Source organism: Phocoena phocoena, unplaced genomic scaffold (genome assembly GCF_963924675.1).
Source record: "Phocoena phocoena unplaced genomic scaffold, mPhoPho1.1 SCAFFOLD_41, whole genome shotgun sequence".
In the NCBI taxonomy this organism is placed as follows: Eukaryota; Metazoa; Chordata; class Mammalia; order Artiodactyla; family Phocoenidae; genus Phocoena; species Phocoena phocoena.
The window spans coordinates 20,599-44,632 of record NW_027077433.1 but is presented as its reverse complement, the minus strand read 5'-3'; the positions used below and the strand labels follow the sequence as shown (position 1 = coordinate 44,632).

Genomic DNA, 24,034 nt, shown 5'->3' with positions numbered 1-24,034 from the left:
TTGCAATGATTATGTCATTTTTCCCTTCTTTTCTTTTCTTAATTTGTTTATTTATTTTTGCCTGCTTTGGGTCTTCATTGCTGCATGCGGGCTTTCTCTAGTTGTGGCGAGCAGGGACTACTCTTCATTGCAGTATGCAGGCTTCTCATTGCGGTGGCTTCTCTTGTTGCAGGGCACAAACTCTTGGTGAATGGATTTCACTAGTTGTGGCACATGGGCTCAGTAGTTGGATGGAAGTTGGATGGAAGGCTCTAGAGCACAGGTTCATTAGTTGTGGCGCACGGGCTTAGTTGCTCCGTGGCATGCGGGATCTTCCCGGACCAGGGCTGAAACCCATGTCCCCTGCACTGGCAGGTGGATTCTTGACCACTGCCCCACCAGAGATGTCCTGATTTTTCTTTTTTAGTGTACTAAGTTTGGTAAATTGATTTTCAGATATTAAACCAACCTTTCATTCTTGAGATCAACCCAATTGGACATGATGTATCATCTTTTTATATAATACTGGATTTGATATGCTAAAATTTTGTTAAGAATTTTTGCCTCAGTGTTCATGAGAGATACTGGTCTGTAGTTTTCTTGCAATGTCATTGTCTAATCTTGATATGGTGAAAGTTGGCCTTATAAATAAGTTGGGAAATGTGCCCTTCTCTTCAACTTTCTGGTAGAGTTTGTGTAGAATTGACATTATTTTATTCCTTAAATGCTTGGTAGAATTTATCAGTTAAGCCACCTGGACTTGAAGCTTTCTTTGTTGGAAGGTTCTAAACTGCACGTCCAATTTCTCTAATAGCTGTATTCTTTTTTTTTTTTTTTTTGGCGGTATGCGGGCCTCTCACTGTTGTGGCCTCTCCCGTCGCGGAGCACAGGCTCCGGACGCGCAGGCTCAACGGCCATGGCTCACGGGCCCAGCCGCTCCGCAGCATGTGGGATCTTCACAGACGGGGGCACGAACCCACGTCCCCTGCATCGGCAGGCGGACTCTCAAACGCTGCGCCACCAGGGAAGCCCTAATATCTATATTCTTGAAAAACTTTAGTAGTGCTTGTCTTTCAAGGAACTTGTCCATTTCATCTTGAATTTATTGGTATATTCTATTTATTTTCTTATTATCCTTTTCATATCCATAGTATTTTTCTGTTTTCCATTTTATTTATTTCTACCTTGATCTTTATTGTGTTCTTTCTTCTCTTACTCTGTGATTAACTTGCTCTCGTTTTCCCAGATTAAGGTGGAAGCTGAGGGAGTTGAGTACAGATTTAGCAATATCCCACACGTTGACATACTATGTTTTCAGTTTCAGTGAGTTCAAAATAGTTTCTGATTTCCCTTTTGATTTCTTCTTTGACCACAAAGTTACTCAGAAGTGTGTTGTTTAGTTTCCAAATATTTGGAGCTTTTTCAGATTTGTTAACTTCTAATTTATTTCCATTGTGTTCGGAGACATATATTGAATGACTAAAATCCTTTAAAAATTTTTTTAAGTATTTTTTTAATTTATTTTTTTGCGGCGTTGGGTCTTTTTTGCTTCTTCTGGGCTTTCTCCAGTTGCGGCAAGCAGGGCCTACTCTTCGTTGCAGTGCACCCGCTTCTCACTGGATGTCTTCTCTTGTTGCAGAGCACAGGCTCTAGGTGCATGGGCTTCAGTAGTTGTGTCACACAGGCTCTAGAGTGCAGGCTTAGTAGTTGTGAGGTACAGGCTTAGTTGCTCCGTGGCATGTGGGATCTTCCCGGAACAGGGATCGAACCCATGTCCCCTGCATTGGCAGGCAGATTTTTAAACACTGAACAACCAGGGAAGTCCCTGTTCCTGTATTCTTAATCTTTTATGTAGATCCATATTCCAATCTGATGTCATTTTTCTTCTGCTTGAAAATACTTCTTTTAACATTTCTTAAAGTGAAAGTCTACTAGTAATGAATTCTTTCAGCTTTGGATGTCTGAGACAGTCTTTATTTTGCTTTTGTTTTGACATATTTGGGTATAGAATTCTAGCTTGATAGAATTCAATTCACTACTTTAAAGATGTTGTTTCACTGTGTTCTCATTTACATTGTTTCCAACAAAAATTCTGCTGTCATTGATATTTGTTCCTCTGTATGTAGTGTATAGTTTTTTCCTCTTGCTGCTTTTAAATTTTTCTCTTTACTGCTGGTTTTGAGCAATTTGATTATTTTTTGTGCATTGGTGTAGTTTTGTCCATGTTTCTTATGCTTAAAGTTCATTGATCTTCTTGACTTTGTGGCTTTATAGTGTTTACCATTTTGGAAACATTTTGGCTATTATTTCTTCAAATTTTTTCATTTCTCCTCTCCTTCATGGACTCTTAAGTACACATGTATTAGGTCACTTGAAGTTGTTGCACAGCTCACTGATGCTCTATTAAGTTTTGTTGTTGTTTAGTTTTGTTACTCTTTTTGTTTCATTTTGGATAGTTTCTATTACTATGCCTTAATGTTCAGTGACCCTTTCTTCTGCAGTGTCTAATCAGCCATTAACCTTTCAATATCTTTTTCATTTAGACATTGCTTTTAATCTCTAGAAGCTCAATTTTGGTCTGTTTTACCTTTTCCATGCCAGTACTTAACATTTTCAGTTTTTAGTCTAGGTTTTTTCACATATGAAATACAGTTATAATAACTTTACTTCAGGTATAATAACTTTTTAAATGTTCTTTTCTGCGAATTCTAACATCTGTATAGATTATGGGTTAGTTCTGATTGATTGCCTTTTCTCCTCACTATGGGGCATATTTTCCTACTTCTTTGCATGCTTGGCAATTTTTCATATGATCCCAGATATTGTGAGTTTTAGTTTCTTGTGTGATATATATATTTAAATTCTGGTAAAATGCTTGGGATTTGTTTTGGGTGGAATTAAGTTACTCAAAACAATTTTATTCTTTTAGGTCTAGCTTTTAAGATTCGTTGGGTAGGAGTCCAAGTAGCCTTTAGTCTGGCGTGCATTATTTGCAACTACTGAGACAAGTCTTTTCTGAGTATCATGAGGTTTTCCAGTCTGACTTGTAAGAACAGGTACTATTCCTACAACCCTGTGTGATATCCAGTTATTCTTAATCCTTTCATGTGGTCCTTTTCCTGGCATCAAGTAATTCCTCACACAAATGTACTGACAAATACTTTGTTGAATTCTCAAGAGATCCCTCTGCATATCTCCAGACTTCTTTGTCTGTGCACTTCTTTTGTCTCTGATACTCTGCTTTTTGAACTCTAGTTACCTTGGTTTTCCCAGACTGTCAGCTCCATTTCATCAGTCAGGGAGTCCACCAGTCTCTGCCTGGACTTCTCTTCCCTGTACCATGACCTGGAAACTCTCAGAGAAGTAAATTAGGGCAATTATAGGGATCACTTCATTTATTTCCCACCTCATGAGGATTACTGAAGTTTATTGCCTGAGGTCCAGTTTCTTGAAAAGTGTTTTTTCATATGTTCTGTCTGATTTTTTCATTGCTTCAGGGGCAAGGTTAAATTGGTCCTTGTTACTTCATCTTGGCCAGAATCCGATAACATTCTTTAAGTGTGTTTTGCTTTGATACAGGGTCCAAATAAGATTAGGCATTGCATGTCTTGTCTTTGTTTCCTTTAAGCTACAATATTTCCCTGCTATTTTTTTTCTTGGTGTTTTATGACATTGGAAATTTTGAAGAGTCTAAGCCAGTTGTCTTATAAATTGCCCAACAATCTGGATTTGTCCGTTTCCTCATTAGATTCAAAGTAAACTTTTTGGGGAAGAATACTATATAGGTGATGTAATCTTCATACTTCATCACTTCAGGTGGCCCAGTGCTAAGTTTGATCACTTGATTAAGGTGGTATCTTCCATATCTCTCCATTGTAAAGTTATTTTTCCCCTTGGTAATTGAAAAATAATATGTGGGGTGAAAGTTTGGGATCAGTGAAGATCCTACTTTCAAACACTTCTTCACCCAAATGTGCATCAATGATAATCCTTGTCTGAATCGATTATTACATTGATAGTTGCCAAATGACACTTTCCTAATTCTATCTTTCCTTTTCCATTTATTAGCTGACATTATTCTATAATGAAGAGCTCCCCCACTTTCATTTTGAGTATCATTATGAACTCGTGTGCTTTTTTTAAAATTAACTATGTTATAACTTATTATAATGATAGTGTTATTCTTTGGAATGTTCCTTTTGTCCAGATTTGGCCAAAGCGACCTCTGTTATTGTTTAACCACACGATGCTTTTCTATTACTAGAATAATTTCTAATATATTACTACTCACAAATAGGACCTGAGAAAGGGACTCCAGAAGGTGCGGTCTTATTCAGACTCTTCTTAGAAGTCTGCCTTCTTCCTGTGTACTCTCAACCCAAAGTGAGGCTTTCGGGTTGGAAAGAGATACTTCGGATTTAAACTACAGATCAGTGTCACCCAATTCTAATCCATATTCCCTTTTTTCTAGGTATACCATATCTACTGCCATCTTAATCATTCTGTTGGGCACCTCTCTCCTCCTCTATATTTATTTACAACAGTCAAGAGCAGCAATTGGCCAACCGGCCCCTATCCAGTTCTGCAGTCCATACGCCCCAAGAACTCCTTTTTGCACTGGTCTGTGGTGGCCTTGGCCTACCTCTTCTACCTACTCAAGTAACTCTTTTACCACGAATTTAATTACCTGTGTTTCCATTTATAGGATCTTACCTAGCCGTATGGCCTGCTGCCTCTGCCAATTTAAAAATACCATTGAGGTTGTCTGAAAGACAGTCAAGCTGCGTTGTGACAGTGAATGCCTGACAGACGTCACACGTTGTGGTGAGTCTAAATTGTGGAATAATAAATTTTCAGTTATTTAATATTTTTATTTTTAATCAATGATGATAAAATTTAAAATTCATGATGTAATTGCATTATTTCAATTCATACTTTCAGAGTTCCAGCTCCCTAAGTTTCTAAGAACTACCCCCTTGCTAAAAATCAGATTCTTGGTTACATTATTAAGCTAATAATAGCTCAGTTACATTGTCAACTTAATAATGTAACTGATCCGCATACATAAAGGAGCAAGAGAAAGGAATGGAAGGGGGAAGGGAATTAACATTAATGGCCACATATCCTATGCTGTGCTCTCTGCAAATGAGAACTTATTGATATAGTGCCTCACAGTTTGTAAACTGATTTTATATACATTAGGTCTCAAGTACCATTTGTCTTATAGGACAGGTGTAAATATATTTTTGTTTATTTTGTTTGTTTCTGCAATTTTATAAAGAGTACAAGGGATGCTGTTTTATGTCCTCTTTGGAGCCTGAGAGTTTCGGGTTCCATAACCAGAAGCTGCTACCTAGCACTTCTAATGGAACGGAGAGCTAGTTTATTCTTTGGCTGTCAAGCTCTGAACTTGCTCTGAATCTCACGCTTTTCTATCCACAAAACACTCAGGGGCTTTCAGCTCTTTTTCTATATATTAGATTTATTGGCACTAAGTATTTAAAGAGTGCGCATGCGCGTGTGCATGCGTAGTCCGCTTGCGCCCCGAGCAGCGCACGTGCGGTGACGGTGGGTTGGTGCAATTGGTACTTTTTGCGGTTCCCATCGGGGGTGACAAAACCTTGCTGGTGTGGGAGCTGAGCTCTGGACCCACCCCCGAGGCTTTGCAATTGAGCCGTGCGGGAGCGGAGGGAAGGGTGGAAGAAGCTGCCCTGCGCCCCAGTAACTGGGCGCCCCGGGGTACTGCTTCAGTACCTCATCTGCCTGTGGTCTCCGCTGAGAGGAATCTTAGTTCTAGAGACGACCTGAGCAGTCAGCTCACCCCCATAGATTTTTGAGAGTTAGTCCCCAACAGAAGGCATTGCCTCCTAATGCTTCTCAAAGCTTAGGATTTCAGAGGGAACTTGTTCATGAAATGAGAAGTGTTTGGAGTAGCAGGCTCACCACAGTTACCTGTGGCAAAGGGCTGGGGGAATATAAGGGAATGGGCGATTTGGTTTCCTGGGCCTGAAATTTACTGCACTTTTGTAGTGTGAGACCACCCTAAAGCATTCTCTGTTTACAGTCTTCTCCAGTTTGGACTTCTGTATTCGGCCCGAGTCTTCACAAACTCAGCAGTGGGCGGTCCTGGGTTCTCTGCCATCATCAAGTTTTATTCAGCAAGGGATGCCCACAGAGCCCAAAAGGCATGTGACCAGAAGCAGCTTTTTCACACATCTCCAGTGAAGGTGGGTCTAAATGTGGAATTCCTCGCTCTACTGGGATGAAGTGCTGAATTTAAAACTAATAGGCCATCTGGAAATCCCTGGTGGTCCAGTGGTTAGGACTCTGCACTTTCACTGCTGAAGGCCCGGGTTGAATCCCTGGTCTGGGAACTAAGATCCCAGGGGGGGAAAAAAAATCGCTAGCGTTTGTACAGCACTGTGGTGTACAGAATGCTCTCACATGCACTGCTCCACTGATCCCCCAGTTCCCCAGTTGTTTCTTTCTTTTATTTTAGATGAAGAAACTCAAACTCAGGATGGTTAAGTGACTTACTTAAGGTTCATGACAGTAAATGTGGAAACTAGAGGCCAAACCCTAACTTAACTGATGTTAAACCCCATGTCATTTTATGCTGCCCCTTAATTTAAGAAATCTTCACAAGAATCTTCCTTATATATACATTTATGTGGATTTCAAATGTGTGAGGTTGACAAAAAATTTTTTTAATTAATTAATAAATTTATTTATTTATTTTTGGCTGCGTTGGGTCTTGTTGCTGCGCGCCAGCTTTCTGTATTTGCGGCGAGCAGAGTTTGCTCTTCGTTGTGGTGCGTGGGCTTCTCATCGCGACGGCCTCTCTTGTTGCAGAGCACGGGTTCTAGGCACGTGGGCTTCAGTAGTTGTGCCTCACGGGCTCTAGAGCACAGGCTCAGTAGTTGTGGCACACGGGATTAGTTGCTCTGCGGCGTGTGGGATCTTCGTGGACAAAGATCGAATCCTTGTCCCCTGCATTGGCACCCAGACTCTTAACCAGTGTGCCAACAGCAAAGTCCCGAGCTTGACAAACTTTTGTCAGATGTAAGATAAAGGAGGCTTCATCATCATCATCACTTTCAAACTGCCTATTAAGAACTCACTTCAGATTCCAGAAAATGGTTAAATATTCTTTAATGCATTGTAGAAACCTTATTCCATATTAACATGCCATCCAATTTTACTTCCCCAGAATTAACATTTCATTATGTTAAGGACCTTTTCAATTCCTCTGAATAAGTGAGTGAGGCTTAGATTTCCCAGACCTTTCCCTTTATAATTGTATGTCTTCTCTGGTTGGCTTCTTGCTCTAGCTACTTCCTACTGACCTTGCTGCCTCTTCTCACCCATATTTCTTTACTCACTGATTTCACCTTTATTGAATCTGAGAACTCTCCTCAGATGTGACTCCAGGTACACTACCTCCCACTTCTTTACGCTGTTTAACACCTTCTTCAATCCTGGCTGTAGTCCCTGGGATTGAAATGATTTTGTGTCAGACATTCTTTAATTTGCGGACCCTGCAACTATTTCACGTACCACTCAGATATTACAGATGGTCCTGGAAAGATTATGAAACAGTTACTTGGTATCAGTTGTGAGTAATGAGTTCTTTTCTTATATTGGACATTAAGACCATTCCATAAGCATAGGTTGTGAGATTTTCACAGCATAAAGCCTGTCACTGATAGCATAATGAAGAAAATGTTCTCCAAGTCACAATAGAGTTGAGAGGAAAGGGCATTCGTATTAGATTTCTTTATTTAATGCAGAGCCTTAGTTTACTACCCACAAGCCCGAAATTTTTCCCTACTTTACTTATGGGTTCTTTTTCAATTTTATTTATTTATTTATTTATTTGGTTGCACCGGGTCTCAGTTGCAGCAGGCGGGCTCCTTAGTTGCGGCTCAAGGGCTCCCCAGTTGTGGCATGTGGGCTCCCCATTTGCAGCAGGCAGACTCCTTTATTTGAGGCTTGCAGGCTTCTTAAATGTGACGTGCGAACTCTTAGTTGCAGCATGCATGTGAGACCTAGTTCCCTGACCGGGGATTGAACCTGGGCCCCCTGCATTGGGATAACGGAATCTTAACCACTGCACCAACACGGAAGTTCCAATTATGTGTTCTCTTATTCATTGGCAGGTATCTTTCTATCTTTTTCCCCTGTGTTTTTTATAAATACAGAAAAGAGAATAACATCTTAACATAAAATGAAGGAAAGGCCTAATGTATCTGAGTTTTTCTCAGTAGCACGAAGGGAAAGGTTTGCCAGCAAGAACTGTGGCAAGGTTATCCCAGATGTCAACTGTCTCTACTACCCAGTGGCTCAGAGCCCTTCTGAAGACTCCTAATTGTCCAGGACGGCTCCATTATGACTCACCACACATGACATAGCCTCCCATATGACACTCAACATTTAAACATTAGTCTTCATTTCTCCTTCCCTGCAGGCACCTTCAGTTGGAGAAAGTAATTTCATTTTCTTATGTACTCATTCCTTCACTCAGTCAACAGACCATCACTCCTCTATTATATGCCAATATGTATTCTTCTTTCTGGTAACAAGGAAAGAATAATATATGGTTCCTTCAGGCACTTAAGGAGCTCATAAACTAGTGACTGAGGAAGATGCAGAAACAAATCAATAAAGAATTAACAATGCTTTGACTTTATTTGTATTATTTGAATTTTTATGACTAAATTTATATACTACACCCTGTTCAAAATGGAAATGGACCTTTAAGAAAGAAATAGTGATGTAAAAAATCCACAGTAATATGTAAGTTATTTAGAGAGTATAAGACTGGAAATATTTGCACTCTCAAAGAAGCTTGTTAATGCAGATGAACCTCTAATTCTTTTCGTTGCTTCATTTACATTTATAAAGGTATACATATTCCCTCTTCTAACAGGGTTAGTAAATTGGGGAGGGGGTGCTACAGATTAAGGTCCTAATTCAGTGGCAGGTCCATCTTGTCTCCTATTCAGGTCATATTCTAAAGCAGGAGCTCTACAGGATGAGACAGTCCATTCCTTTGCTTACCCCCAGCCCCATAATAGGCTTTTGCTGGGCTTCCTTGGATGCTTTCATCATCGCTTTCGACCGGATGTCAGGGAACTTTCTGGTTAATCAGGGGCCCTGGAAATGATGCAGAAAAGTACTGACTTAAAAATAATAAATAACATTTATTTAGGGCTCACTGTGAACTCATTGCTTAAAATGCCCTACTTAATCTTCACAACCACTCTATAAAATTGGTATTGATAAATCTCAGGTATATCCAAAATAAGTCTCTATGTAGGGTGGTGATATTTTTAGGTCTTTTATGTCTTTAGGTTCGTCTCGGCACCAGACATAAGGCGGTTCAACATAATACGCTTGCCTTAAACAGCTCCAGATGCCAAGAATTGGCAAATTACAACTTTGGTTTCCGTGGGTGGTCAAAAAGGATCATCAAGGTAAACTCTGTAGACTTTCTTTGACTAACTAGACTCCTTTCAACATTGAATTCCTAGACTTTAGAGAGAAGAATAGAACAGGGCTATGGTGAGGAGATGTGGGAGGCTTCCACATGGAAGTATCTGAGCATTGGCCTGCCACTTAGAATTAGTGATAAACTCAATGACTTGAATGGTGGTGTCCATAATTTTCTCCAGTATTTGTATGGTATATCATAAAAAATAGTTGTCCATATCTAGTCATTCATTTGCAAGTCTCAGTTGATTTTGAAGGGATAGCATACCTAAACTATTACCTGGGATTGCTGGAGTTTAGTTTTTATTTCTAACAACAGAATATGTTGAAGTCTAGCCTTTAATTCAAAATCCTAACAGCTTCAGGATCTTTCTAACCTTGAAGAAAGGGAAAATTAAGATATTGTGACACTACTTCAGAAGCAAAGCCTGAAGTTCTTCTGTGCTTTAGAGGTGGTGTTGCCCTCCCACAATTGCAGGAGTCCCTGAGTTGGCATGGCTGAGGAACCTTTGGATAAGTTGGAGGAAGGTCTGTTTTCCAGTATGTGTGTGTGTGTGTGGGGGGAGGTGAGGCAGCGGGATTTCTCTTTTTTCCTTTCATTCTGAAACTCAACTTTTCAGATACATCATCACCTTTCTAAGCAAGTAAAGCCCTGGGCAGAATTGTTCTGCCCGATAATATAGGTTTTTATCTTAGGCAATACCTGAGAACACCTTAAACTTTAGAGTTTTAGAACTCACTGCCTGCCAAGAAGCTTAGGAGGAGGGAAAATTAGTTATTATTTTTTTGGTTAATAATTTGTTTTGTGCTAAAATAATCCTTGAAATACACGTCTTCTGGCCTTCAGTTATCCCCAAAAAATCATTGTTTGAAGACTGAAATAAACTCATGTGCAAATGTTCAGTCCTTTGCCTCCTATAGAATGGCCTGAGCGGAGAAATAAATGTAGATCCCAAGAAAGGGGATTCCGATTGATACTGAGGTTTTTCCTAGAATCCATGGCATTTGGGCTTAGGATTTTAAGTCAGAGGCAGGGCTGTTAACGAATGGAGTGGAGGAGGCTCCACCACCCACCTGAGTGGGTGATGGTTGAGTAGAGTCCAGATCATCTGCACTACAACCAAATCTATCTCACTGTATGAGTCCAGCCCTTGATGCAGAGGAGAGCAGTGTCTGTAGCAATGTAGCCTCAGCTTGTCCATTTGAAATCTGTGAGTAATATGAGATTTGTGCCACGTTCTTGGTTTGCATTTCCCGTGTAGTATTTTAGGAACTTCCAGAATAGATCGGAGCTGTAAAAATATGCCATGCCAGGGTATACCTACAACAGAGACATTTACCGTACCCCAGTGTTGTGCCTGCCCTTAATCACTGAGGTAATGATCTAAGAATCACAGATGCATTTTTAGTTTTAAACATACAACCTAGAAATCAGTTATTCATATAGGCATTTTAAATTCATCTGTTTTGGTTGGATTTAGGGTCATTATCATTCCTTATGAGAAGGAAGATAACCCAGAAGCTTGCTATTCAGAAAGTTATGACAGATGCATTCCAGAAATTGCTGAATGTGGTTTTAGGTAAGACCTTTTTGATTGTCATTGAAGTGCTTCAGTTTCAGTGAGCAAATAAACTTATTTGAAAAGTTAATTGGATGAAAATAATGGTTATCCAAAACATTACATATTCTTTCATTCACCATATGCTTTCACAGCAGCAGTCTTACATTTGTTCTTTGTGGCATTTATGAGAAGAACGACAGCACATATTATTGTCCCCAGTGTTTAGATGTAGAATGACTGGCCTCAGTTCATAGAGAAAGTGTTTGATCCAGTTCTTCCTCAATTGCTTGCTTCTCATACAGAATAGGGTAGTGATTATAAGCCTTGGACACCTGTGTTTGAGTCCTAACATTGTCTCTTAGATTTTGTTGCTGTTGTTGTTGCAATTTTAGGTTTTTCTAGCCAGAGACATTTGAAGGTATTTAATATCTCTAAGCTGCAATTTCTTTATCTGTATATAGGGTTAGTAATTCAGCTTACCACGAAATGGGGGATATTGTAAGAGTAAATGAGGTGATGAATATAAAAAGCTTAGAACTATGCGTGAAACATAGTAAGCAGACAGAATATATTGACTATTATTATTACCATTGTTTTCTTGTTGAAGTGTTTATTTCTGATGTATTGGGTGAATATGATTCTTATATAATAATCGGCTAAGTTTTTGTGAGCCTTGAAACCGGTTATGCTATTGAATAGCGTTGATTGTGTTCCCTATCCAGTTATACAGCGGTGAGAATGTCACAGGCTGTGCCCAAAGGAAACTTTATGATTAGTAGATTCCGGGAACAGAATTGCTCCCCTGCTTCACAGCCCTGCAGGCTTAGAGACTGAGAAATCCTAGGTAAGTTGTCAGCGACCTTGTTGGCTTATAAGAGTTGGCCCAGGATTGGACTTGGCCTTCCAGCCTGGCAGTCCTTCCAGTGAAGTTTGACTTCCCTGGTCATCAGGCACAATCTCCATCTGCTGTCAACTCTGGGTAACAACCTTTAAGAACCAAACTAAATGATTGGGTTGTTTGTGCCTAATATGCCAAGGTACTCCTTATATGTACACAAAACCCCTTAGACCAAAAAGCCTGGTGGCTCTAGTTTGCCTTGAGGAAAGCTGTATTGCCCAAAGGGTACATGGGCCAGTTTCTGCCAGTAGAGTGTTCAAATGCTCTGTCTGTCTGCTCTGTCTCCAAAGCTTTGTTCATTGTATCTGGTAGAATTTTGGTCCCAGGGAGTAGGCACTTGCCTTGCTTCTAATAGGAAGTATCTGTTATAGTCCAGTGGTATCTCTCCCAGGTTTGAACTCACTTTGACCCCCACCTAATGCCTTCCTATTTAATTGTATTGTGATTGAACATTTTTGTTTCCACGGCTTTTAATTTCTATGTCCTTACTCCTTAGTTCTTATTTCTAAGATCATAAAGTTTTTGAACCAAAGTTGATACTTCTTATATATGTTTTCACATATAATTATAATAAAAACTGACGTGTCAGATGAGGGAACTTCTAGGAAAATGCTCTTATTTTCTGCTTTTAGAAGTCAAAAGAATGTCTAATTATTCGGTGCTACCGTTGTATACAGGAAGTTTTAGAACAAGAAAACTTCTGAATTGATTCTTGTTAACTTTATTACAGAAAGTGGTAAAACAGCTGTGGCATAGAGACCCTGTGAAGATGTCACTGATGCTAGAACCGAAGAGGAACTACAGGATTTAATTCAAGTATGTGGAGATAAAAGCTCAAGGGGTACACGGCCAGTATAGCCATAATTCAAAACAACCAGCAGGATGTGGAAGACTTCAGCATATCTACTCATCTCTGTCTTCCTTAGGAAAAGGTGAAACTCTGAAAGTGCTTTTGAGGTAGGGAATTTCTAGTACTTCTCCAAGTCCCGGACCTTGTCTCTGGCCCCTTATTTGAAGTTTCGAGAGCAGGATTAAGGGCCACCAGTGTAGGTCTATGGTTGTGGACACAGGAGAAGTCACAGGCCTTTTAGAACTCCCCTCAATTAGAATTGCAGGGATTTGGGAACAAAGTAACTATGGTCTTAAGTGTGATTATGCTACACTGTCTAAAAACTATTCATACCTTTCAAGTAAGGTATATTACCCAGATATCAGCATCTCATATGTATCTTGTGTTAAATATTTTGCCAAAGAACCTTTCTGTAAACAGTTATATGGATGCCTCGAGTTACAGATTAAGTTGTCAACGTAATTTCTGAAAGAAAACATTAATGTACTGCATATAGGATTTTTATTTAAAAGGAGCAAAAAATGTGTGTCGTGTCATTGAGAGCTTAATTTTTAGCTAGATTTCTCATTATTTAACTCACCCCAATGTTGCAAAGTTTGTTTTGAAGGGAAGAAAGTAGAGAAAGAAAAGGTGGTTATGTTCTGAAAAAATTTGAAAGTTTTTTCCTGTGCAAACTAATTATTTTAAATCAATTTAAATCAGTCAAGGGAACTTGAAACGTATCCATGTTTGGGCTTTAAGAAGTCTAGCTTCCTATGAAATGTTAGAGGAAAGGGTTCCTTATTGATACTAAAGATTCTGGAAACCTAATTATAACAACAGATCCACTCCTAAATGAGGCCAATCTTGGAATCAGTTCCATTTAGAAACCATCATGTGCTAGGCACTGGAAATAAGGTGAAGCTCCTTCTCTCTTGGAGTTTAGGTGTTAAAAGTGTACCAGACGATTAAAAAGGAGTAAAATTAAAGAGATTATGAAAAGGACTGTGAAGAAATTAAACTTCGTGCTAGTTACAGTATTTCAAGAAAATTACTTATCATGCTGACTTTAACATTCTAAGTGTCTTCTCCATGTGTTCACACAGGGTAGACCTCTGAAAAGTGACACTGTAGCTTTTTCTAGATTAATGGCTCTGTTGGGACAAGTTGGGATGGGGGAAGTCTTCCCACGCTAATGTAAAGGGCCATTCACTTGGTTTTAGGCTCTCTTTCCCATAGTGAATTGCTCACCTGCCCCAAACCCCTCCTACAGAAGTTCTGGAGTCATCACTGATTCAGTGGTGACCCCTAATAACAAAGTGGTGTATGAATAATGAGACGTGAATACTGAGAGTTTGGAGGAAATGGCAACATTTTCACATAATTGTAAGGTATGTTCCCCTCCTGCCACCCTAACTGGTGCTCATTTTGCAGGTCACCTACTTTTCTTGTCAGCCGTGTGGCAAAAGGGAGGAAGAATGTCTCTCAGACTTCAGCATTGTGGAGGAAGAGTTCAGATTGCCAGAACTGGACTAGCACTTTTGAATGTCCCAGAATGCCAGGTCCTTTGGTTTCCACGGGAAGCTCTGCATCCTTCCCAACCCCCCTCCACCCCTGGGCTGCTGGAGTTTGGGGCCACTCGGGTCTGCAGGCCAAATCCCGCCTCATTGTTTGGGGCCAGGGAGGGCAGGGCGGGGTTGGGAAGAGGGCCCGGCAGGAGGTAATTGTTGACTTTTGGCTTGCGCCCTGGGGACTCTGGGAAAAAGGCCCACTCTGGTGGTGCGGATTGGATCTCCGCATGAGCCTAATAACTGTGGTGCAACTAAAGATGTCATAAATAACGGGTGGGACGTTAGGCGGGGCCGGGGCCCCGCGGTTGCTAACGTGAGCCGCCGCATCCCGGTGCTGGCAGAGCAGTTAGGTTTGGCTCTGAAGGAGGATGAGGCTCCGGCTCCTCACTGGCCTGGGTCATTGACCCTGGAGCCGCCGCAAGTTATGTCGCAGCTGCGCCTCTGTGTCGTGGCTGTGCCCCACGGCTTTTCCTCACATGGCAAGGACTGTGGTTTCTAGTCCAGGCAGTTCAGCCTCCAGAATGGGCCATGGGCCCCGTGCACGTGACCCCCAATCCCGGACGTCTGACCGAGGCTTTGTATTCACATGTCTCAGAACCCCTCCCAAATTGCCCATGCCCTTACATCCCTGGCAGAAGCCGGGGGCTTTAATTACTTGATGTCCTTGTCTCCAGTCCAGATGGTGGCCCCACCTCATCAGGAGTTGACTGAGATGGAGGTTCCATACCCGGACACGGATTCGGTTGGAGAGATGCCTACAGGGCCAGATCGGTTTGCTGTTCCACATCAGGATCTGAATAACAAGCAAACGCAATATCAAAAGTTCCCAGAGGCAGTTCCAGTGCAAAAGCTCCCAGAGGCAGTTCCAGTTCTAGACTGGGATCAGAATTAGCCCTTGTTTCTGCCTTGTGGACACAAAAGTAAGACTAAAGACATAGGTCTAGATCAGGCTGAAGATCATCAATCGTTTGAAATACTTGTTCCACCTCTAGGTAGTAAGAGCTCAAAACCAATGAAGTTTATGGTTTCACCCCCAAAACTGAAGAAAGATCTAGTTCAGCATCAACGGCTTGCCAAAGTTGTAGTTGGAACTACAGACCAATTTCAAAAAAAACACTCAGGGTCTAGAACAACAGTTGCAGGGTGATTATTTAGATCCCATTATGGATGCCATTTAACCTGAGGAGAGCATACCTAGGAATGTTTTTGGGAGCCCAGATAAAACTATGGAGCCCCCAGAGGAAGCTGAAACTTCTCCATCCCAGCAGGAGGCCCAACCTCATCATGCAGAGCTTTATGAGGAGGCTAAAACTTTACCCCAGCAGGAGCCCCCTGCTCAGCATCCACAAAGCCCTGAGGAGGTTGAATCTTTTTCACTCTTTCAATCTTTTGAAGTTCTGCCGCTTTTCCTGTGCTTTAAGGGAGACTCCAATCTATCTCTTGAAACCTGTTTCCTGCAATTCTCCCTCGATTTCAAATGCTCTTCTATGCCTTACCTCAATATATTTTTTGACGGTAGTTCTCCTTTATAACTCTGCAGGTTTCTGAACTGCAGTCCCCTGAGTTCCATTTCTCAACTGGCATTTTTGTGAGCTGGCCGCAAAACCGCAGGATTGCTTTAGGGCCTATTCTGGTTCCGGGGCTGCAGGCTGAGGCTTTGGTTGATTCTTCTCATGATGGGAAATTAGGGTGACATATGCCCATCCAAACACCTACAGCTATTCTCTCATTGGTTCCCCCTCATCCCGTTCATCCTCCGCACTAATTGCAGACTGTGTGAAACAGGAGGTTTAAGGCGCTGACTCTCCAAATGGGGAGATTGTTAGCAAAGCGGCTGGAATGGCGAACACGACCACCAGGAGAGGAAAAATGAGGTACGTTTTAGAAACCTTTCCCGATCACACGGTGTACCATCCTCTGGGTTTCCCATGCATGTTTTAGCTGTAGGAAGATTCCCTTAAACCTGGAGAGTTGGGACCCATGGGATGGGTAGCGCGCAGTACTTCTTTAAAGGGCCTGCGTTGGCTCACCCAACCTCACCAATCCTCTCGGCCCCAAGTGTCCGGCCTTATGTCTCATCCAGCTGTGTGGGTAGTTAAGGTCAATCCAGGGTGCATCACAGCCCCTGGACGAATTTTGGAAGAACTTCTCTCTCTTTCACTCTCTTTGTGTTTTTTTGTTCTTTGAAATTTATTTTTATAATGGGCTTTAGCTGATTTTCACTGCAGTGTTTCTGCCGCTCTACACACACTTGATTCCCTTACGGAGACATATCAATACATAGGTTTCAAGATTCTTAGTAGACACATATATTCCTCTGCGGTGCATGGGCGGGGGGGTTGAGTCCAGTTCGTTGAGCAAAGAGTAGGTCTTGTCTATTACATATTTCGTTTATGGAATGGTATCTGTGCTAATTTCAAACTCTGGTTTTATGCATCACCCCACCTCACCTTTCCCCTTACGCAGGTATAAGTTCGATTTCTAAATGTGTGACTGTGTCCTCTTTTGTAATTCAGCTCATGAGTAGCCATGTTTACATTCCGTCTATGAGTGATCATTTATGATAAGTTTCTTTTATATGTGTGACTTCTTTCACTTAGAATCATAGTACCTAAATCCACTCATTATGCTGCTGCTGGCCTTATGACATTGATTTCATGGCTGAGGGACATTCCATTGTACATAAGTACCGCAACTTCTTTACCCATTTTTCTCTTTCCTGGGATATTTAAGGTGTACCGAAGTCGAGGATTCTGTAAAGAGATGAGGCCTAAATGTTGGGGTGGCTGTGTCTTGTCGATTTTTAGTTTTCCCAAGATAAATGCCCATGAGTGGAAGTTGCCCTATTCTCTGTAGCTCTCTTTTTTACATGTCTCAGGAAACCCCGTACACTTCGCCAGAGTGGCTGTTGGCAATTTACATCCCGCCCATCAGGGTAACAAGGCTACCTGTTCTCCATGGCCTGGCCTGCCTGTCTCGTTTTTACACTTTTTTTCGGATGGCCCTTTGGACCGGTGGGAAGAGAGACTTTCTAGTTGTGGGGATTTGCATTGCCTGCTTGCTTGGTTGGCCAAAAAGAGCATATGTCTTTTTTCCTGAATATATTCAGGAATAAACGCAGAAGCCCTTTTTGGCCAGCTGCATCATTGTCGAACTTGGGCCGCTTTTGATGTGCTTTAAAGGAGACTCCAATCTAATTGGTGCAACCTGTTCCTGCAATTCTGCATTGGTTTCAACTCCGCTTCGTTGCCTTACCTCACTCTATTTTTCAGCGAAAGTTATCCTTTTTAACTCTGCAGGTTTGTGAATTGCAGTGCCCCTGAGCTCCATTTTTCAACTCGCTTTTGTGTGAACTGGCGGCAAACCCGCAGGATTGCTTCAGGCCCTATTCTGGTTCCGGGGCGGCAAGCTGAGCCTTTGGTTAATTCTTCCTCCTGATGGGAAGTTAGAGTAACATGTGCCCGTCCAAACACCTGCAGCTATTCTCACATTGGTTCCCCCTCATCCCGTTTATCCTCCGCACTAATTGCAGAGTATGCGAAACAGGAGGTTTAAGGCGCTGACTCTCCAAATGGGGAGATTGTCAGCAAAGCGGCTGGAATGGCGAACCCGAGCACCAGGAGAGGAAAAATGAGGTGCGTTTTAGAAACCTTTCCCGATCACACGGTGTACCATCCTCTGGGTTCCCCATGCATGTTTTAGCTGTAGGAAGATTCCCTTAAACCTGGAGAGTTGGGCCCCATGGAATGGGTAGCGAGCAGTACTGCTTTAAAGGGTCTACCTTCCCTCACCCAACCTCACCAATCCTGTCAGCCCCAAGGGTCCAGCCTTATGTCTCGTCCAGCTGTGGGGGTAGATAAGGTCAACCCAAGGTGCATCGCAGCCCCTCGACGAATTCTGTACGAATTTCTCTCTCTTTGTGTTTTTTTTTTGTTTGTTGGAATTTATTTTTATAATGGGCTTCCGCTGAGTTTCACTGCAGTGTTTCTGCCGCTCTGCACACACTTGATTCCCTTACGGAGACATATCAATACATAGGTTTTAAGATTCTTACTAGTCACATATATTCGTCTGCGGTTCATAGGGTGTGTTGAGTCCAGTTCATTGAGCAAAGAGTAGGTCTTGTCTATTACATATTTCGTTTATGGAATGGTATCTGTGCTAATTTCAAACTCTGGCTTTATGCATCACCCCACCTCACCTTTCCCCTTACGCAGGCATAAGTTCGTTTTCTAAATGCGTGACTGTGTTCTGTTTTGTAATTCAGCTCATGTGTAGCCATGATTACGTTCCGTCTATGAGTGACATCTTATGATAAGTTTCTTTTTTATGTGTTGCTTCTTTCACGTAGAATCATAGTACGTAAATCTACTCATTATGCTGTTGCTGGCCTTATGACATTGATTTCAAGGCTGAGGGATACTCCATTGTACATAAGTACCGCAACTTCTTTACCCGTTTTTCTCTTTCCTGGGATATTTAAGGTGTACCGAAGTCGAGGCTTTTGTAAACAGCAGAGCCCTAAACTTTGGGGTGGCTGTGTCTCGTCGATCTTTAGTTTTCCCAAGATATAGCCCCATGAGTGGAAGTTGCCCTATTCTCTGTAGCTCTCTTTTTTACATGTTTCAGGAAACACCGTACACTTCTCCAGAGTGGCTGTTGGCAATTTACATCCCGCCCATCAGGGTAAAAAGGCTACCTGTTCTCCGTGGCCTGTCCTGCCTCTCTCGTTTGTACACCTTTTTCGGATGGCCCTTTGGAACGGTGGGAAGAGAGACTTCCTAGTTGTGGGGATTTGCATTGCCCGCTTGTTTGCTTGGCCAAAGAGGGCGTATGCGTTGTTTCCTGGATATATTCAGGAAACAACGCGTACGCGCTTTTTGGCCAGCTGCATCAATTTGGAAGTTCTGCCGCTTTTGATGTGCTTTAAAGGAGACTCCAGTCTACCTGGTGAAACCTGTTTCCTACAATGCTGCATTGGTTTCAAATCCTCCTCGTTGCCTTACCTCAATATATTTTTCGACGAAAGTTGTCCTTTTCAACTCTGCAGTTTTGTGAATTGCAGTGCCCCTGAGCTCCATTTTTCAACTCGCTGTTTGGTGAACTGTCCGCAAAACCGCAGGATTGCTTCAGGCCCTATTCTGGTTCCGGGGCGGCAAGCTGAGCCTTTGGTTAATTCTTCCTCCTGATGGGAAGTTAGAGTAACATGTGCCCGTCCAAACACCTACAGCTATTCTCACATTGGTTCCCCCTCATCCCGTTTATCCTCCGCACTAATTGCAGAGTATGCGAAACAGGAGGTTTAAGGCGCTGACTCTCCAAATGGGGAGATTGTCAGCAAAGCGGCTGGAATGGCGAACCCGAGCACCAGGAGAGGAAAAATGAGGTGCGTTTTAGAAACCTTTCCCGATCACACAGTGTACCATCCTCTGGGTTCCCCATGCATGTTTTAGCTGTAGGAAGATTCCCTTAAACCTGGAGAGTTGGGACCCATGGGATGGGTAGCGAGCAGTACTGCTTTAAAGGGCCTGCGTTGGCTCACCCAACCTCACCAATCCTCTCGGCCCCAAGTGTCCGGCCTTATGTCTCATCCAGCTGTGTGGGTAGTTAAGGTCAATCCAGGGTGCATCACAGCCCCTGGACGAATTTTGGAAGAACTTCTCTCTCTTTCACTCTCTTTGTGTTTTTTTGTTCTTTGAAATTTATTTTTATAATGGGCTTTAGCTGATTTTCACTGCAGTGTTTCTGCCGCTCTACACACACTTGATTCCCTTACGGAGACATATCAATACATAGGTTTCAAGATTCTTAGTAGGCACATATATTCCTCTGCGGTGCATGGGCGGGGGGGTTGAGTCCAGTTCGTTGAGCAAAGAGTAGGTCTTGTCTATTACATATTTCGTTTATGGAATGGTATCTGTGCTAATTTCAAACTCTGGTTTTATGCATCACCCCACCTCACCTTTCCCCTTACGCAGGTATAAGTTCGATTTCTAAATGTGTGACTGTGTCCTCTTTTGTAATTCAGCTCATGAGTAGCCATGTTTACATTCCGTCTATGAGTGATCATTTATGATAAGTTTCTTTTATATGTGTGACTTCTTTCACTTAGAATCATAGTACCTAAATCCACTCATTATGCTGCTGCTGGCCTTATGACATTGATTTCATGGCTGAGGGACATTCCATTGTACATAAGTACCGCAACTTCTTTACCCATTTTTCTCTTTCCTGGGATATTTAAGGTGTACCGAAGTCGAGGATTCTGTAAAGAGATGAGGCCTAAATGTTGGGGTGGCTGTGTCTTGTCGATTTTTAGTTTTCCCAAGATAAATGCCCATGAGTGGAAGTTGCCCTATTCTCTGTAGCTCTCTTTTTTACATGTCTCAGGAAACCCCGTACACTTCGCCAGAGTGGCTGTTGGCAATTTACATCCCGCCCATCAGGGTAACAAGGCTACCTGTTCTCCATGGCCTGGCCTGCCTGTCTCGTTTTTACACTTTTTTTCGGATGGCCCTTTGGACCGGTGGGAAGAGAGACTTTCTAGTTGTGGGGATTTGCATTGCCTGCTTGCTTGGTTGGCCAAAAAGAGCATATGTCTTTTTTCCTGAATATATTCAGGAATAAACGCAGAAGCCCTTTTTGGCCAGCTGCATCATTGTCGAACTTGGGCCGCTTTTGATGTGCTTTAAAGGAGACTCCAATCTAATTGGTGCAACCTGTTCCTGCAGTTCTGCATTGGTTTCAACTCCGCTTCGTTGCCTTACCTCACTCTATTTTTCAGCGAAAGTTATCCTTTTTAACTCTGCAGGTTTGTGAATTGCAGTGCCCCTGAGCTCCATTTTTCAACTCGCTTTTGTGTGAACTGGCGGCAAACACGCAGGATTGCTTCAGGCCCTATTCTGGTTCCGGGGCGGCAAGCTGAGCCTTTGGTTAATTCTTCCTCCTGATGGGAAGTTAGAGTAACATGTGCCCGTCCAAACACCTACAGCTATTCTCACATTGGTTCCCCCTCATCCCGTTTATCCTCCGCACTAATTGCAGAGTATGCGAAACAGGAGGTTTAAGGCGCTGACTCTCCAAATGGGGAGATTGTCAGCAAAGCGGCTGGAATGGCGAACCCGAGCACCAGGAGAGGAAAAATGAGGTGCGTTTTAGAAACCTTTCCCGATCACACGGTGTACCATCCTCTGGGTTCCCCATGCATGTTTTAGCTGTAGGAAGATTCCCTTAAACCTGGAGAGTTGGGCCCCATGGAATGGGTAGCGAGCAGTACTGCTTTAAAGGGTCTACCTTCCCTCACCCAACCTCACCAATCCTGTCAGCCCCAAGGGTCCAGCCTTATGTCTCGTCCAGCTGTGGGGGTAGATAAGGTCAACCCAAGGTGCATCGCAGCCCCTCGACGAATTCTGTACGAATTTCTCTCTCTTTGTGTTTTTTTCTTGTTTGTTGGAATTTATTTTTATAATGGGCTTCAGCTGAGTTTCACTGCAGTGTTTCTGCCGCTCTGCACACACTTGATTCCCTTACGGAGACATATCAATACATAGGTTTTAAGATTCTTACTAGTCACATATATTCGTCTGCGGTTCATAGGGTGTGTTGAGTCCAGTTCATTGAGCAAAGAGTAGGTCTTGTCTATTACATATTTCGTTTATGGAATGGTATCTGTGCTAATTTCAAACTCTGGCTTTATGCATCACCCCACCTCACCTTTCCCCTTACGCAGGCATAAGTTCGTTTTCTAAATGCGTGACTGTGTTCTGTTTTGTAATTCAGCTCATGTGTAGCCATGATTACGTTCCGTCTATGAGTGACATCTTATGATAAGTTTCTTTTTTATGTGTTGCTTCTTTCACGTAGAATCATAGTACGTAAATCTACTCATTATGCTGTTGCTGGCCTTATGACATTGATTTCAAGGCTGAGGGATACTCCATTGTACATAAGTACCGCAACTTCTTTACCCGTTTTTCTCTTTCCTGGGATATTTAAGGTGTACCGAAGTCGAGGCTTTTGTAAACAGCAGAGCCCTAAACTTTGGGGTGGCTGTGTCTCGTCGATCTTTAGTTTTCCCAAGATATAGCCCCATGAGTGGAAGTTGCCCTATTCTCTGTAGCTCTCTTTTTTACATGTTTCAGGAAACACCGTACACTTCTCCAGAGTGGCTGTTGGCAATTTACATCCCGCCCATCAGGGTAAAAAGGCTACCTGTTCTCCGTGGCCTGTCCTGCCTCTCTCGTTTGTACACCTTTTTCGGATGGCCCTTTGGAACGGTGGGAAGAGAGACTTCCTAGTTGTGGGGATTTGCATTGCCCGCTTGTTTGCTTGGCCAAAGAGGGCGTATGCGTTGTTTCCTGGATATATTCAGGAAACAACGCGTACGCGCTTTTTGGCCAGCTGCATCAATTTGGAAGTTCTGCCGCTTTTGATGTGCTTTAAAGGAGACTCCAGTCTACCTGGTGAAACCTGTTTCCTACAATGCTGCATTGGTTTCAAATCCTCCTCGTTGCCTTACCTCAATATATTTTTCGACGAAAGTTGTCCTTTTCAACTCTGCAGTTTTGTGAATTGCAGTGCCCCTGAGCTCCATTTTTCAACTCGCTGTTTGGTGAACTGTCCGCAAAACCGCAGGATTGCTTCAGGCCCTATTCTGGTTCCGGGGCGGCAAGCTGAGCCTTTGGTTAATTCTTCCTCCTGATGGGAAGTTAGAGTAACATGTGCCCGTCCAAACACCTACAGCTATTCTCACATTGGTTCCCCCTCATCCCGTTTATCCTCCGCACTAATTGCAGAGTATGCGAAACAGGAGGTTTAAGGCGCTGACTCTCCAAATGGGGAGATTGTCAGCAAAGCGGCTGGAATGGCGAACCCGAGCACCAGGAGAGGAAAAATGAGGTGCGTTTTAGAAACCTTTCCCGATCACACAGTGTACCATCCTCTGGGTTCCCCATGCATGTTTTAGCTGTAGGAAGATTCCCTTAAACCTGGAGAGTTGGGACCCATGGGATGGGTAGCGAGCAGTACTGCTTTAAAGGGCCTGCGTTGGCTCACCCAACCTCACCAATCCTCTCGGCCCCAAGTGTCCGGCCTTATGTCTCATCCAGCTGTGTGGGTAGTTAAGGTCAATCCAGGGTGCATCACAGCCCCTGGACGAATTTTGGAAGAACTTCTCTCTCTTTCACTCTCTTTGTGTTTTTTTGTTCTTTGAAATTTATTTTTATAATGGGCTTTAGCTGATTTTCACTGCAGTGTTTCTGCCGCTCTACACACACTTGATTCCCTTACGGAGACATATCAATACATAGGTTTCAAGATTCTTAGTAGACACATATATTCCTCTGCGGTGCATGGGCGGGGGGGTTGAGTCCAGTTCGTTGAGCAAAGAGTAGGTCTTGTCTATTACATATTTCGTTTATGGAATGGTATCTGTGCTAATTTCAAACTCTGGTTTTATGCATCACCCCACCTCACCTTTCCCCTTACGCAGGTATAAGTTCGATTTCTAAATGTGTGACTGTGTCCTCTTTTGTAATTCAGCTCATGAGTAGCCATGTTTACATTCCGTCTATGAGTGATCATTTATGATAAGTTTCTTTTATATGTGTGACTTCTTTCACTTAGAATCATAGTACCTAAATCCACTCATTATGCTGCTGCTGGCCTTATGACATTGATTTCATGGCTGAGGGACATTCCATTG

At 42.5% G+C, this 24,034-nt stretch overlaps 1 pseudogene; it reads left to right on the top strand.

Moving 5' to 3' along the window:
- The window catches only part of LOC136143275 (RAD52 motif-containing protein 1-like), a 64,041-nt pseudogene extending 49,745 nt beyond the window's left edge, over nt 1–14,296 (top strand).
- Nucleotides 14,297–24,034: the final 9,738 nt, after the last annotated feature.